This window comes from Bos mutus, chromosome 14 (assembly GCF_027580195.1).
Source record: "Bos mutus isolate GX-2022 chromosome 14, NWIPB_WYAK_1.1, whole genome shotgun sequence".
Taxonomy (NCBI): Eukaryota; Metazoa; Chordata; class Mammalia; order Artiodactyla; family Bovidae; genus Bos; species Bos mutus.
This window is the reverse complement of record NC_091630.1, coordinates 51,526,796-51,540,033: the sequence shown is the minus strand read 5'-3', so window position 1 is coordinate 51,540,033 and position 13,238 is coordinate 51,526,796. Positions and strand designations below refer to the sequence as shown.

Genomic DNA, 13,238 nt, shown 5'->3' with positions numbered 1-13,238 from the left:
GAGAAAATAGAGACAAGGGAGGGGCTTCCTGGGTCCCCTCACCTGACCCTCTCTGCTCCCTCTCTCCAACGCTCTCCCCTCCTGCCCTGGACCCCTGTCCACTGTAAATGGATGGCTGGACACTCAGACCCCACGGAGCTCTCCTCCACCTGACCGGCCCTCCCGGACTTGGTTGAGTGCTGGCTGGGATGGTGCTGATCTCAGCACAGCTTCACTCTTCTTGCCCTTGGTCATGAGGCACATACTACCTCGTGTTCCCAGCACCTAGACATGCTTGACACGTACCCACTGAGTGAACAGATATCACCTTCTCTGAAGGCATCTCAGGGAGGTTGCTCATTCACTGGCTTCCCATACACCATGGGAATTCTTCATGAGCATTCCCCGCTGCTGCTTCTAGACACCACTCCTCCTCCCTTGTAAACCCAAAAAGCACAAACAAAAAACCATGTCCTCTTTGACATCACAGTCATCCACCCATCTCCACCTCTTTCTTTAAATCAAGTTCTCCCCCTCCTAACATGGGCCCTCTTCAGTCCATGGTCTGATTCCATCCAGCAATACCTTCAGGCTTTCACAAAAGCATTTCAGGGTAAATTCAGGCATGGCCTGGCAAAAACTAAACTGTCAAGTTGAGGGTAACTGTACGGTTGAGAGTAGACGTGCTAAACAAAGAGGGGACTTGAGTCAATCCTGCTGCGTTTGGCTCATGTAAGCAGCTAAAATAGAAGAGTCAGCTTTAGGAGGAGGAGTGCCTCAGTTCCCCACTAAAATCGAACTGAGTGGACATTACAGCTTTTGGCATCTAAGACAAGAACTTACTTTGCACTGTGACTAACCCCCCGAATCCTTTCTATTCGATCAGCGGCAAGACAGAACAATATCATCCATCTATCCCACGGTACAGAGCCAGGATAGGAAGATGCCTCAGGAATGATGATGGGGGTGCTGTTGGGAGTGACCCAGTCTCCTCCTGTAAGGCTCTCATGACCTCTGTGTGGTTTAAACAAGTAAACCCTTCTGGGGAGATGTACTGCAAAGAAAGTTGCAATTATACACACATGTAGCTGCCTGCGCCTCTCTTCAAACCCCTTTTATTTCTTGGTCCCTATGTAACTTGACAGTTGTGCATGTGGAAAATGATTAGGAAAGGCAGAGCTTCTTCCTACAGAACCAGAAAGCAGGTCAGCAGGGAGTGGATCCCCTGCCTACAGCAGAGGTGCAGGCAGGGGTGGAGGGAGGGAGGTTGGGGCGGGGAGTCAGCGGAGGCGGGCAGGGCACCTGCCCATCTTAGCAGGCAGGGTGTAATTGCGCGTGCTTTCCCAGGGCCTTAGCATCATTCCTGAAAACGTGGTGGGTTGGAATGGGTTGGCATTTGAGAATCAGCCACTCTGGTCCCCAATTGCTGCCCACTGCTTCTTGGGTGAGAGGAATCACGCAGGTGGTTCAGAGAAGACATTTCTCCCAGGTGGCCCTGACTGATAATATTACAGTTTACACAGGGCCAAGCAATATGCCCTCACCCTTGACCAAATTCAGGTACCTCCAGGGCAGCTCCAGTGACAGGTGAACACAGGTCTGCAGAGTCACACCCACATACACACACGCACACACTGTTCTTGCCCTGCCCTGCCCAGCCTGTGGTACAAAGAAGCCCTGGATGCTCACAGGAGGATGCGATGGCAGTGATGTCTCCTCTTGCTCACTGGTCTTGGTAGCTGCTAAACTCTCAAGGTCAAAACTTACATATCAAAATCAAATGGCAAAATTCTCTAAATCATGTACATCTTACTTTCCATGTCACTGTATCATATGAATTATGTGCCACTGTATAGCTCAAAAGCATGTAACTGACCCATAAAATCATTAATGTTGCAACTGTCCATCTTAGGAAATACCAACCAAAGTGGAAACAATACTTTGCATGACCTTCCCTTTTCAATTTGCATCCTCACCCAGATATCCAACCAAGCACATGAGCATGTCTAAACCTATGCTGGTGGCCACACTGTGAGCTGACTTCAGATGAGCCATTACTAGGCCTGCCCTCACTTCCAAGCCACATCTCTTGGAACATCCACACCCACTCTCCTCCCACTCCACTCCTCAATATGTCTGCTAAGGAGAGGGCCTGGTCCATTTTCCTGAAAAATGTAGAGTTGTCAGCAAATATAACATGTCTGACTCCAACCAAATGACATCTTTCTGGCCTAAATTGTTTCTAGAAAGCTTGAAGCAAATTTATCAGGTGGTTGCCAAAGTCTGTGCTTGACTCAGAAGCAGCAACATGTGGCCTGACTGAACCATTTCCAGCAAGACATTCTGCTGCTGCTGCTAAGTCCCTTCAGTCGTGTCCAACTCTGTGCAACTCCATAGACGGCAGCCCACCAGGCTCCCCCGTCCCTGGGATTCTCCAGGAGAGAGTACTGGAGTGGGTTGCCATTGCCTTCTCCGCAAGACACTAGTTATTCGTAAACCCTACACATGAGGGGTCCATTCAGGCAAGGCTGGTTGGGGAAAATGCCACTGTTGATGGGAGAAAGAGGAAACTAACAGGAGCAGCAAGACTCCCCTCCTCAAACAGGAAAGCAGGGGGACTAGACAGGGCCTCACAGTGGGTGCTTGAAAAGCTCAGTTTTATGTCCTGTTCAAGAGCTTTTGACGAGTTAATTTTGATTTAAACTAATATCTTCCCAGTTTTACATTAAAATAATCTACATAGCAATATTCATTTTATTATTAGCATTGTTTATAATCATGAAAAGCTAGAAGTCTATGCAGGAGACAACATAGCAAAATAAAACAACTCCTCTCAATGGACTATTAGGACATAATTAAACAAGGATTCTGAAGGAATCCTTGAAGGAATGTTGTATTAAGGAAAATGCTTAGAATACAATGCTAAATCAAAAGGCAAAGGGAATAAAGGTGTGCATAATATATGTCATGATTTCACATTTTAAAATAACACAATGCAAAGAAAAATAGAGGCTAGGAGACAGTTCACCAAAATGTAAATGGTGGATACATTTAGGTGGTCGGATTACAGTTTCTTTTTCTTTCTACATACCTCTGTTTTCCAAATTTAATGAACATTACAACTTTTAAAGACCTTATTTTGTTATAAATATGTAGTTGAAGATATAAGTAAACCATCTCAAACGCCGCACTATTAAGATTCCAGGGAATCAAAAGACGCAGGTAAGAGAATTACCATATGAAACCAACCTGTGCATCTAAGGGAAGATGAGGGAAGGCTGAAGTGAGTTAGAAGCTGTTCATCTGATGGAAGATGAGGAAAACCTGCAGTGACTTAGACGTTGCTGGAAGCCCTCTGCGGGGCGGGGCGGGGCGGGGCGGGGCGGGGCGGGGCGCGGTGGTGGCAGAGTCAGGCTGCCTTTCTCCTTTACCACAGGGAAACAAAGGATCAAACAGCACTTGTCTACTGAGAACTAGAAGCTGTACACTGAAAGGCTGCCTTCCCCCGGTGCATTTTTAATTTTGATATTTCCAGATTTGAAACTCTCAGGAACTTAGAGTCAGACCTCAGGCACCTTTAATATCCTAAAAAAACTATAATTCCAGGAGAGGTTTTTAACCCATTAGAAGATTGCATTCCTGCACACTTATCACCTCTCTGTGGAAAGGAAGCAACTTTATTTATTATTGCAAATCCAATGCCTAGCACAGTACTTCCTACCAAAGGGTAGGAAACATATTTGTTGAATGAATGCTTTTAAGATACTATCTTTTCTTAGAAACAAACGGGGTTAGCCTAGGCAGAAACTGAAGTCAGTTCAAGGTTACCAAAAATTAATTATATTGTGGTATTTGGTTTTTAACTTGCTATGACTATATGTTATTTAGACAAACAAATTCACTATTTTAATTATTTAAGAATTGGTCAAATTAACGTGTCCTGTCATCTTTAACACAATGGTTTGCACACAGAAGTGAATGAAGCTGACGCCACCATCCATCTAGGGCAACTTCCGTGGATCCCAGACAGAGTGCAAAGGAAGCAACAACCTGTGGAACACCACCCCTGTAAACCCAAAATGGAATGATGACAACAGACCCGAACCACTCCCAAGAAGCCTACCTGTGGGCCAGACAGCTGGTTCCGGGACTAGAAGGAAAACAGCAGCAGGCACTTTGCACCCTCCCAGCCGACAGCAAGACCATCATGGCGCCCACTCGCCCATGATGCCTTGCTCTTAGGCCCTTCTAACAGGCACCACCTGGAAGCCCAATTCAAAGTTGCTTTACAACGTCATTGGTTTCTAGCAAGTTTGTGGGCTACACAGCTCAAAGATTTAAGTGACCATTTTCTATGCTGTCAGCTCTTCAGCTTTCTGCTATCTCCTCCAAGAAGGGCTGTGTTGATTCTTCAGAATAAATATGAAATAATGATACTAAAAATCCTTTAAATAGGTGAAGTTCTGGCAGGTTTCCAGTGCTCTCTCGTTTAGAATCATACACTCTGTCAGAGAATCAGAATTGGGTGGGGGGTGGGGGGAGACAGGAAAAAACCTTTATGGAAATAGGATTCTTGAGTTTAGCCATACAGTAGGGTAGCTTCCACTCTTTCTGAGATGCTTTTAAACAATTCAACGTGAATGCAGAAGACAGAGTGGATGGTCTTTTAAGCATTCTCCATCTTCAAGAGATTGGCCACTAACACAGGAGGAAATTGTACCTTGTCATTTGACGGCCAATTCAATTCTAACAAACATTTCTAAAACATCAGACACAGATTTTCATACAGATGATGACCTGATAGCTTTCTCATCCACTTAAACCTACTGGTTGATTTTATCTCCTAGTTATTAAGTACCTTCAACCCTTCCTCCAACTGTTTTGTTTCCTTGCATCCTTTCATTCAATCCAAGTCCCTGTGAATGACACTGTGTCTTCTGCAATGAAGAGGGTTCTCTTCCCCTTAAATCATATAGTCCTTTAAAAAGGAGGACTATTAACCACTATGTCTTGGTCAAATTCAACATGAGGACTTCCTTGGTGGTCCACTGCTTCAGAATTCTGCCAATGCAAGGGACACAGGTTTGACCCCTGGTCAGGGAAGATCCCACATGCCACAGGGCAACTACGCCCAGGCACCACAACTACTGAGCCAGTGCTTCTAGAGCCGGTGCTCTGCAACGAGAGAAGCCGCCACAATGAGAAGCCACCACAATGAGAAGCCACCTCAATGAGAAGCCACCACAATGAGAAGCCACCACAATGAGAAGCCACCACAATGAGAAGCCTGCATGCTGCAACAAAGAATAGCCCCTGCTTGTACAGCTAGAGAAAGCCTTCGAGCAGCAACGAAGACCCAGTGCAACCAAAAATAAATAAAAAATTTTTAAATTCCAGTGTGGAAAATTACATTTTCCTTCCCTCCAGTTTTCCCTGTCATTTTAATTAGAAGCACTATTTAATATCCCACTCAAAATAAAACCTGTTGTAGAGAGAGCTGCCTTTAAGGGGCCTGCCTTTTCTAGTACAGAGGAGACGACGTTTCAGAGATGTGTGACTAATACTCCAGAGGTAGGAGCTGAGAACATTGGGATCCTCTGGGAGCAGAGGTAGCTCCAAAGGATCAAATTGATTTTTATTTATGCCTGCGGTAGACAATAAGACAGATTTTTCCCTCCAGCGTTTTGCAGCATCTTCTGAGATTCAGGATCAAGGCAAGAGCTGTCTGGTGATACTGTGTGGATGACGCATTCCGTGGAGCTGACTCTATGACATCATGTCACCTTGTTCTCAGTTAGAGCAGGCTGATGTGCCTGCCCTGCACACCCCAGCCCTGTGAGTCACTGTGTGATAGATGGTCCAGGAAATGCAAAACTATGCTCTTCTGAAAACTTACAATGGAAAAATTGAGGCTTCCGGCCAGGGAATGTAGAGAGAAAAAAGTACTCTCAGGAGGGGCAGGTTCTCATTTCTGTTTTTCTTTTCACTGTTGTTTAAATATGAAATCCTACAAGGGACTGTAGTTTATAAATAGTTGTTGCTAGTGGTTTTGTCATTGATGTTTTATTGACTCAAAAATGAAGTTTAATTTTCCACTGACTATAACTTTTTGTTCTGAACAGCTATGCCACCCCATACCCTAAGGAGTTTTATCATCGAAAATGACAGACTATCTTATGTGTGCATTGTAAACACTGAACAAAATTGGCTGTATAAGCTCCACTCGTCCCTGAAGAATCCTGTAATACAAAACAATCTGATACATACAAACTTATGGTGGATTTGAATAATGATAAAACAAAATATCAAGGATAATCCACTAAAGAAAAAGTTAAAATTTAGTCTTATCCAAAGAGTTCTAGTCCAAAGGTGGGGGGTGGGGCGATCACATGATGGACCTCAAACAATGGGAATTCAAAGTATAAAATCTTTTCCTCTTTTGTCTCTACCTCCCAAATGTCAGTAAATAAAAGAATTAATAAACCAAATACCCAGTGAACAAAAACTGCAGAGAAAAAGAAACAGCAGAGATTAATGAAACCAAGATGATAACAAGGATAGAATCTCTTTCTGGCAAGGTTGACCTTTCCAGCCCAGCACATAGTACTTCTTACTCCTGTAGCTTAAGACGTGAGGACGTTCAGACAAATTAGCAACAGCCCAAAGCCCCAGGGTTGGAAAGCAATCACTCGGAAAGCACATACTAAATACCTTCCCTTGCCTCAAAATCACTATCCTTCTCCTGCTAGAAATGCACTGTTAGTGGGCAGGACAGTGTCATATTGGACTTTGGATGCTATGGGCTTGGTTTGGACCAACATCTGGTTAAATCCCAAGGATGTTTGTCCCATGAAGGTGACACTGTCAGTTCCATGAAGGAGAAGTCACTCTGTATCCACTATAAGAGACAAAGAAACTCTGGAACCACTGTTGGATTTGAAGGTCAGCCAACCAGGCAGAACCTAACAGACCTTCTGGTCCCAGACTCTCTAACACACCCCAGAGGAACAGTAGTTCTCTTTGGACCACACTCCACTTGTCTAAATCACACGGAGCAATGAGGTTCACTCCAGTTCTCTTTACTGGATCTGGGGCTGAGAACTCAGTGGAGTTTCCAGAAATACTTCACATTACAGGTGCTTTCGTGTTAGACAGCTCACTCCTTTTGGCTTCATAGCCAGAGCACAGGACGCCCAGATGGGAAAGTAAGAATCAACTTTTCCACATTATTCAGGGAAAGCCATGGGAAACCTCAGTAGGGTCCCAAATGGGTTCAAAATCAATGTCCTAGGAAAAAATAGTAACAACTGATGCTGGGAAAGATTGAAGGCAAAAGGGGATGACAGAGAATGAGATGGTTGGATGGCATCATCGACTCAATGGACATGAGTTTGAGCAAGCTCCATGAGTTGGTGATGGACAGGAAACCTGGTGTGCTACAGGCCATGGGGTTGCAAAGAGTCGGACACAACTGAGCAACTGAACTGAACAGCAATTTTTAAATCTGTCAAAATTTCACAGTTATAATGATGTTCATCTTGCCTTTCCTTACAAATTTTGGGGTAATCTTTATATCCATAAAATTTTTGCTAGTATTTTATTAAGAATGGCATTAAACATTTCATTCAGAGAGAATTGACATCTTTACTATGCTCAGTCTTTCAAACCATGAACATGATTTTTGTTGTTGTTTAGTCACTAAGTGATGTCGACTCTTTGCAACCCCATGGACTGTAGCCTGCCAGGCTTCTCTGTCCATGGGATTTCCCAGGCAAGAATACAGGAGTGGGTTGCCATTTCCTTCTCCAGGGGATCTTTCTGACCTAGGGATTGAATCCATCTCTCCTTCATTGGCAGACAGATTCTCTACCACTGAGAATGCCAAATTCTATTTGCCAATATTTTGCAAAAACTTTTATGTCTCTATTTATGTGGATATTGGTCTATAATTTTCTTTTTCTTTTTTGTACTGTCTTTATCTGGTTTTTAGAATCGAGATAATATTGGCTTCATAAAATGGACTGGAAATGCTTCCTTTTTTCTGTTTTGAAGAGATTGTATAGGATTGGTGTTAGTTCTTCTTTAAACACTTTTTAGTATTCTCCAGTGAAAACTTCTGGGCCTGGAGATTAATTTGGGGAGGGTTTAAATTATTAATTTAAAATTCCTTAATAGTTATAGGAATATTCAAGTTGTCTATTTCATATTGGGTGAGTTGTAGTAGCTTGTGTTTTTCAAGGAATTGGTCCATTTCATTTAAGTTGTCATATTTATGTCATGCTGCTGCTGCTAAGTCGATTCAGTCGTGTCTGACTCTGTGCGACCCCACAGACGGCAGCCTACCAGGCTCCCCAGTCCCTGGGATTCTCCAGGCAAGAACACTGGAGTGGGTTGCCATTTCCTTCTCCAATGCATGAAAGTGAAAAGTGAAAGTGAAGTCACTCAGTCGTGTCCGACTCCTAGCGACCCCATGGACTGCAGCCCACCAGACTCCTCCGTCCATGGGATTTTCCAGGTAAGAGTACTGGAGTGGGGTGCCATTGCCTTCTCCGATTTATGTCATAATGTTCCCTTATTACCCTTTTGATAGCCACAAAGTGCTTAGTGATATTCCCTGTTTCATTCCTGCTATTTTTCATTTTCTTTGTTTTTTTTCTTTGTTTATCTTGCTGGATATTTGTCCATTTTATTGGTCTTTTGAAAGAACTGATATTCTGTAATAACCTAAATGGGAATATTTAGGTTGTGGGAATTTGAAAAAGAATAGATACTTGTATATGTGTAACTGAATCACTCTGCTGTAACCTGAAACTAACAGAATATTATTAATCAATGATAATCCAATATAAAATAAATTATTTTTAATTAAAAAAATGATGAACCAATTTTTGTTCCACTGATTTTCTCTACTTTGGTTTTTAATTTCATTGATATCTGGTCTTGATTATTTCCTCCCTTATGCTTGTTTCCCACTTATTTTGTTCTTTTTCTAGGTTCTTAAAGTAAGAACTTAGATTAGTGATTTGAGATTTTTCCTCTTTTCTAATGAAAGCATTTTAATGCTATAAATTTTCTTTTCAGTAGTGCTTTAGCTAAGTCCCACAGATTTTGATATAGTGAAGATTCATTTTCATTCCGTTCAGTTTCTTTTTACCTCCATACAATCAATACCCACAGATTACCTAGAAATGTATTGTCTAGTTTCCAGGTACATGGAGATTTTGCTGTGATCCTTCTGTTAGCGATTTCTAGATTAATTCCAATGTGTCCAGAAAGTACATACTATATGACATCTATTCTCTTAAAGTTTTATGGCCTAAGACGTGTTTTATTTTGGTATATGTTCCATGAACACTTGAAAAGACTATGTACACTGCTGTGGGTGGGTGAAGCTTTCTACAAATGTCAATTAAATTTTGTTGGCTGATAGTGTTGTTGAGTTCTATATCCTTGCTAATTTTCTGTTTAGTTGTTCTATCAGTGTTAATAGAGGAATATTGAAGCTCTCCAACCATCATGGTGGATTTGTCCATTTCTCCTTTTGGTTCTATCAGTTTTTGCTTCATATATTTTGCAGCTCTATCGTTTGATGCATGCATCTTTAGGATTACTCTCTCTTCTTGAGGTACTGACCTCTCATCATTATATAATATCTTTTCCTGACATTTTCTTTGCTCTAAAGCCTACTTTATATGATATTAATATAGCCACTCCTGACTTATTTTGAGTAATGTTTATGTAATATATCTTTTTACCTTCAACCTTTCTATAGTGTTATATTTGAAGTGAGTTTCTTATCGATAGCATATGGTTGAGTCATGTTTTTTTTAAATAAACTTGGCCAATGTCAATCTGATAATTGATATATTTAAACCCTTTACATTTAATATAATTATTAATGTTATGACTTAAGCCTGCCATTTTATATTTTGTTTTCTGTTTGTTCTCTCAGTTTTTCATTTCTGTTTTCTTTTCCCTATCTTCGTGTAGGTTATAATAAATCTATATTATTTTTGAATGTATCTCTACGTTACAGCTTTTTTGGTGACTTCTCTGGGTATTGTATTATATATAGAAAACCTATATTTCTACTGACACTATGGAGGGGCAGGCAGGTGGTCTCATTGCCACTGGGCAGTGACGGAAGTCCCAACTCTCCACTAGGTCTCCTCTGACCCACTCCAGGCAAGGGACTTCCTTGCTGCAGTGAGGACAGGGTAGGAATTTTTTCTTGAGTAGGTGAAGGTGACTCATGGGTTTTCTGCGGTGTTTAGCTGGGGTAAAGCAGTTATTGTCTACACATTTTCTGTCTTCCTAAATTTCCCCTTTCCTGATCATTTGGCTAGAGAGAGCAGATTTATGCTGGGGCTTTTTTTTGTCTGAACTTGGTGGTGGTTCTGGCTTACCAGTTCATTAAGTTCCAAGTCTGGGATATATGAGACAAAAAGAAAACCCAGGAAATTGACCATTATGTTGCTCACTGGGCTCTGAGGTTCCTAGCTGTCTGCCTTCTTTTTTTCATCTTTCAAAATCTTGTGTTTGCTTTATATATATTGTCCAGGATATGGGATTGTACTAAGCAGATGAAATGAGGAAAAGTATGTCTACTCTTTCTTCTCAGAAGTGAAAGTGTTTTTTCCATAGCTATTTAGTGAAGAATTTAAAATAATAGGAAGACTATCAGCACAAGCATTTTGAGAAGACAAAGCATCAGCTAGCCATTATATTGTCAGATGAATACATTTATTATCAGATAAATATATAATCAATCATTTCAGTTCAGTTGCTCAATTGTGTCCAGCTCTTTGTAACCCCATGGACTGTAGTATTCCAGGCTTCCTTGTCCATACCAACTCCCAGAGCTTGCTCAAACTCATATCCATTGATATGATGCTATCCAACCATCTCTTCCTCTGTCATCCCCTTCTCCTTCTGCCTTTAATATTTCCCAGCATCAGGGTCTGTTCTAATGAGTCAGTTCTTCGTATCAGGTGGCCAAAGTATTGGAGCTTCAGCTTCAGCATCAGTCCTTCCAGTGAATATTAAGGACTGACTTCCTTTAGGATGGACTGGTTGGATCTCCTTGCAGTCCAAGCAACTCTCAAGAGTCTCCTCCAACACCACAATTCAAAAGCATCAGTTCTTCGGTGCTCAGCTTTGTTTATGGTCCAACTCTCACATCTATACATAACTACTAGAAAAACCATAGCTTTGACTAGATGGACCTTTGTTGGCAAAGTAATGTCTCTGCTTTCCAATATGCTGTCTAGGTTGGTCATAGCTTTTCTTCCAAGGAGTAAGCGTCTTTTAATTTCATGGCTGCAGTCACCATCTGCAGTGATTTTGGAGCCCAAGAAAATAAAATCTGTCACTGTTTCCATTGTTTCCCCATCTATTTGCCATGAAGTGATGGGACCAGATGCCATGATCTTCGTTTTTTGAATGTTGAGTTTTAAGCCAGCTTTTTCACTCTCCTCTTTCACTTTCATCAAGAGGCTGTTTAGTTCCTCTTCACTTTCTGCCATAAGGGTGGTGTCATCTGCATATCTGAGGTTATTGATATTACTCCCTGCAATCTTAATTCCAGCTTGTGCTTCATCCAGCCCAGCATTTCACATGATGTATTCTGCATATAAGTTAATAAGCAGGGTGACAATGCTAACACTGCTGCTAAGTCGCTTCAGTTGTGTCCGACTCTGTGTGACCCCATAGACGGCAGCCCACCAGGCTCCGCCATCCCTGGGATTCTCAGGCAAGAACACTGGAGTGGGTTGCCATTGCCTTCTCCAATGCATGAAAGAGAAAAGTAAAAGTGGAGTTGCTCAGTCATGTCCGACTCTCAGCGACCCCATGGACTGCAGCCTACCAGGCTCCTCTGTCCATGGATTTTCCAGGCAAGAGTACTGGAGTGGGGTGCCATTGCCTTCTCCGAGGGTGACAATACTCCTTTCCCAATTTGGATCTAGTCCGTTATTCCATGTCCGGTTCTAACTGTTGCTTCTTGACCTGCATACAGATTTTTCAGGAGGCAGGTAAGGGGGTCTGGTATTCCCATCACTTGAAGAATTTTCCACAGTTTGTTTTGATGCACACAGTCAAAGGCTTTAGCATAGTCAATGAAGCAGAAGTAGACGTCTTTCTGAAATTCTCTTAATATATAATAGCTATCATAAAATTTAAGTTGAACATGTATTTATTCTGATTCCTCTCATCAGAAAACTGAGCTTCAATTTAAGGCAAATAAAAAAAATTTTTTTGTAATGTGGAATGGTTCTTTTAATAATTCAAAAGATTTTCCATTTAAATCTTGATATTATAAGTGTTATATGAAAGTACATTTGTATCAGATTATTAATAAATGCTTGAATTTTGTGTCAGCTTATATATAAAGCAGTTTTCAGATTAAATTTTACAACTAGTACAGGCATTTATTGGCACTTGGCACAAAAGCAATCTGTTGTCTTAGCTAGATGAAGTCCAGCCTCTGTCTTAAATGCTCTGACCACATCTTGCATTAAAAAAATTAAAAAAAAAAAAAAACATAAATCTGTCTGCAGTGGGGAAGACCCAGGTTTGATCCCTGGGTTGGGAAGATACCCTGGAGAAGGCAATGGCAACCCAGTCTGGTATTCTTGCCTAGAGAATTCCATTGGCAGAGGAGCCTGGCCAGCTACAGTCCCTGGGGTCGCAAAGGTTTGGACATGACTGAGCAACTAATACCAAACCAAACCAAAAAAAAAAAAAAAATCTAAAGGCAAAATTCAGTTCACCTCTCAGTCAACCTCAAATAACCAGAATTTTCTAAACTGTGGGAACATAAGAACATATTGTATTCAAGTCTCAGGCACCAACTCCACACATGAGGGAGGTAGGCTTTCTAGTTTCTTGTACCCTTTCATGCAGAATTGGAGAGTTTCTCTCAAATATTTTGATCAATCCATGTATCTTAAAGACCAGTAATTTCAACAAAAAATTCTAAAACCATTGTACAAAATAGCAAACTATTAATTTCACCAAGGAGAACTCATTTGTAACATTAACAAAATGTCTAGTCCCATTTTGATCCAAGATGGCTGGAAGGGTTGAGGGGCTGTCTGTAAAATGTGTTGTTTCATTGTATATCAACAAACCATTCTAGAAACAAGCATGGAGCCTAGGTTAACTGCCCAAACTGGAATGAATTCCAAACAATTCATACACACACACTTATATGTCTAGACTGAATTATCTGAAACATAAAAACATAATGCACACATTGT

The 13,238-nt window shown here is 41.5% G+C and overlaps 1 protein-coding gene across 1 annotated transcript in view; it reads right to left on the bottom strand.

Annotated features, from left to right (window-relative positions):
- The window catches only part of CRH (corticotropin releasing hormone), a 79,290-nt gene extending 74,927 nt beyond the window's left edge, over positions 1 to 4,363 (bottom strand). The window contains 1 exon segment of the mRNA XM_005892944.2: positions 4,103 to 4,363. The gene's annotated coding sequence lies outside the window, so the exon portion shown is untranslated.
- Positions 4,364 to 13,238: the final 8,875 nt, after the last annotated feature.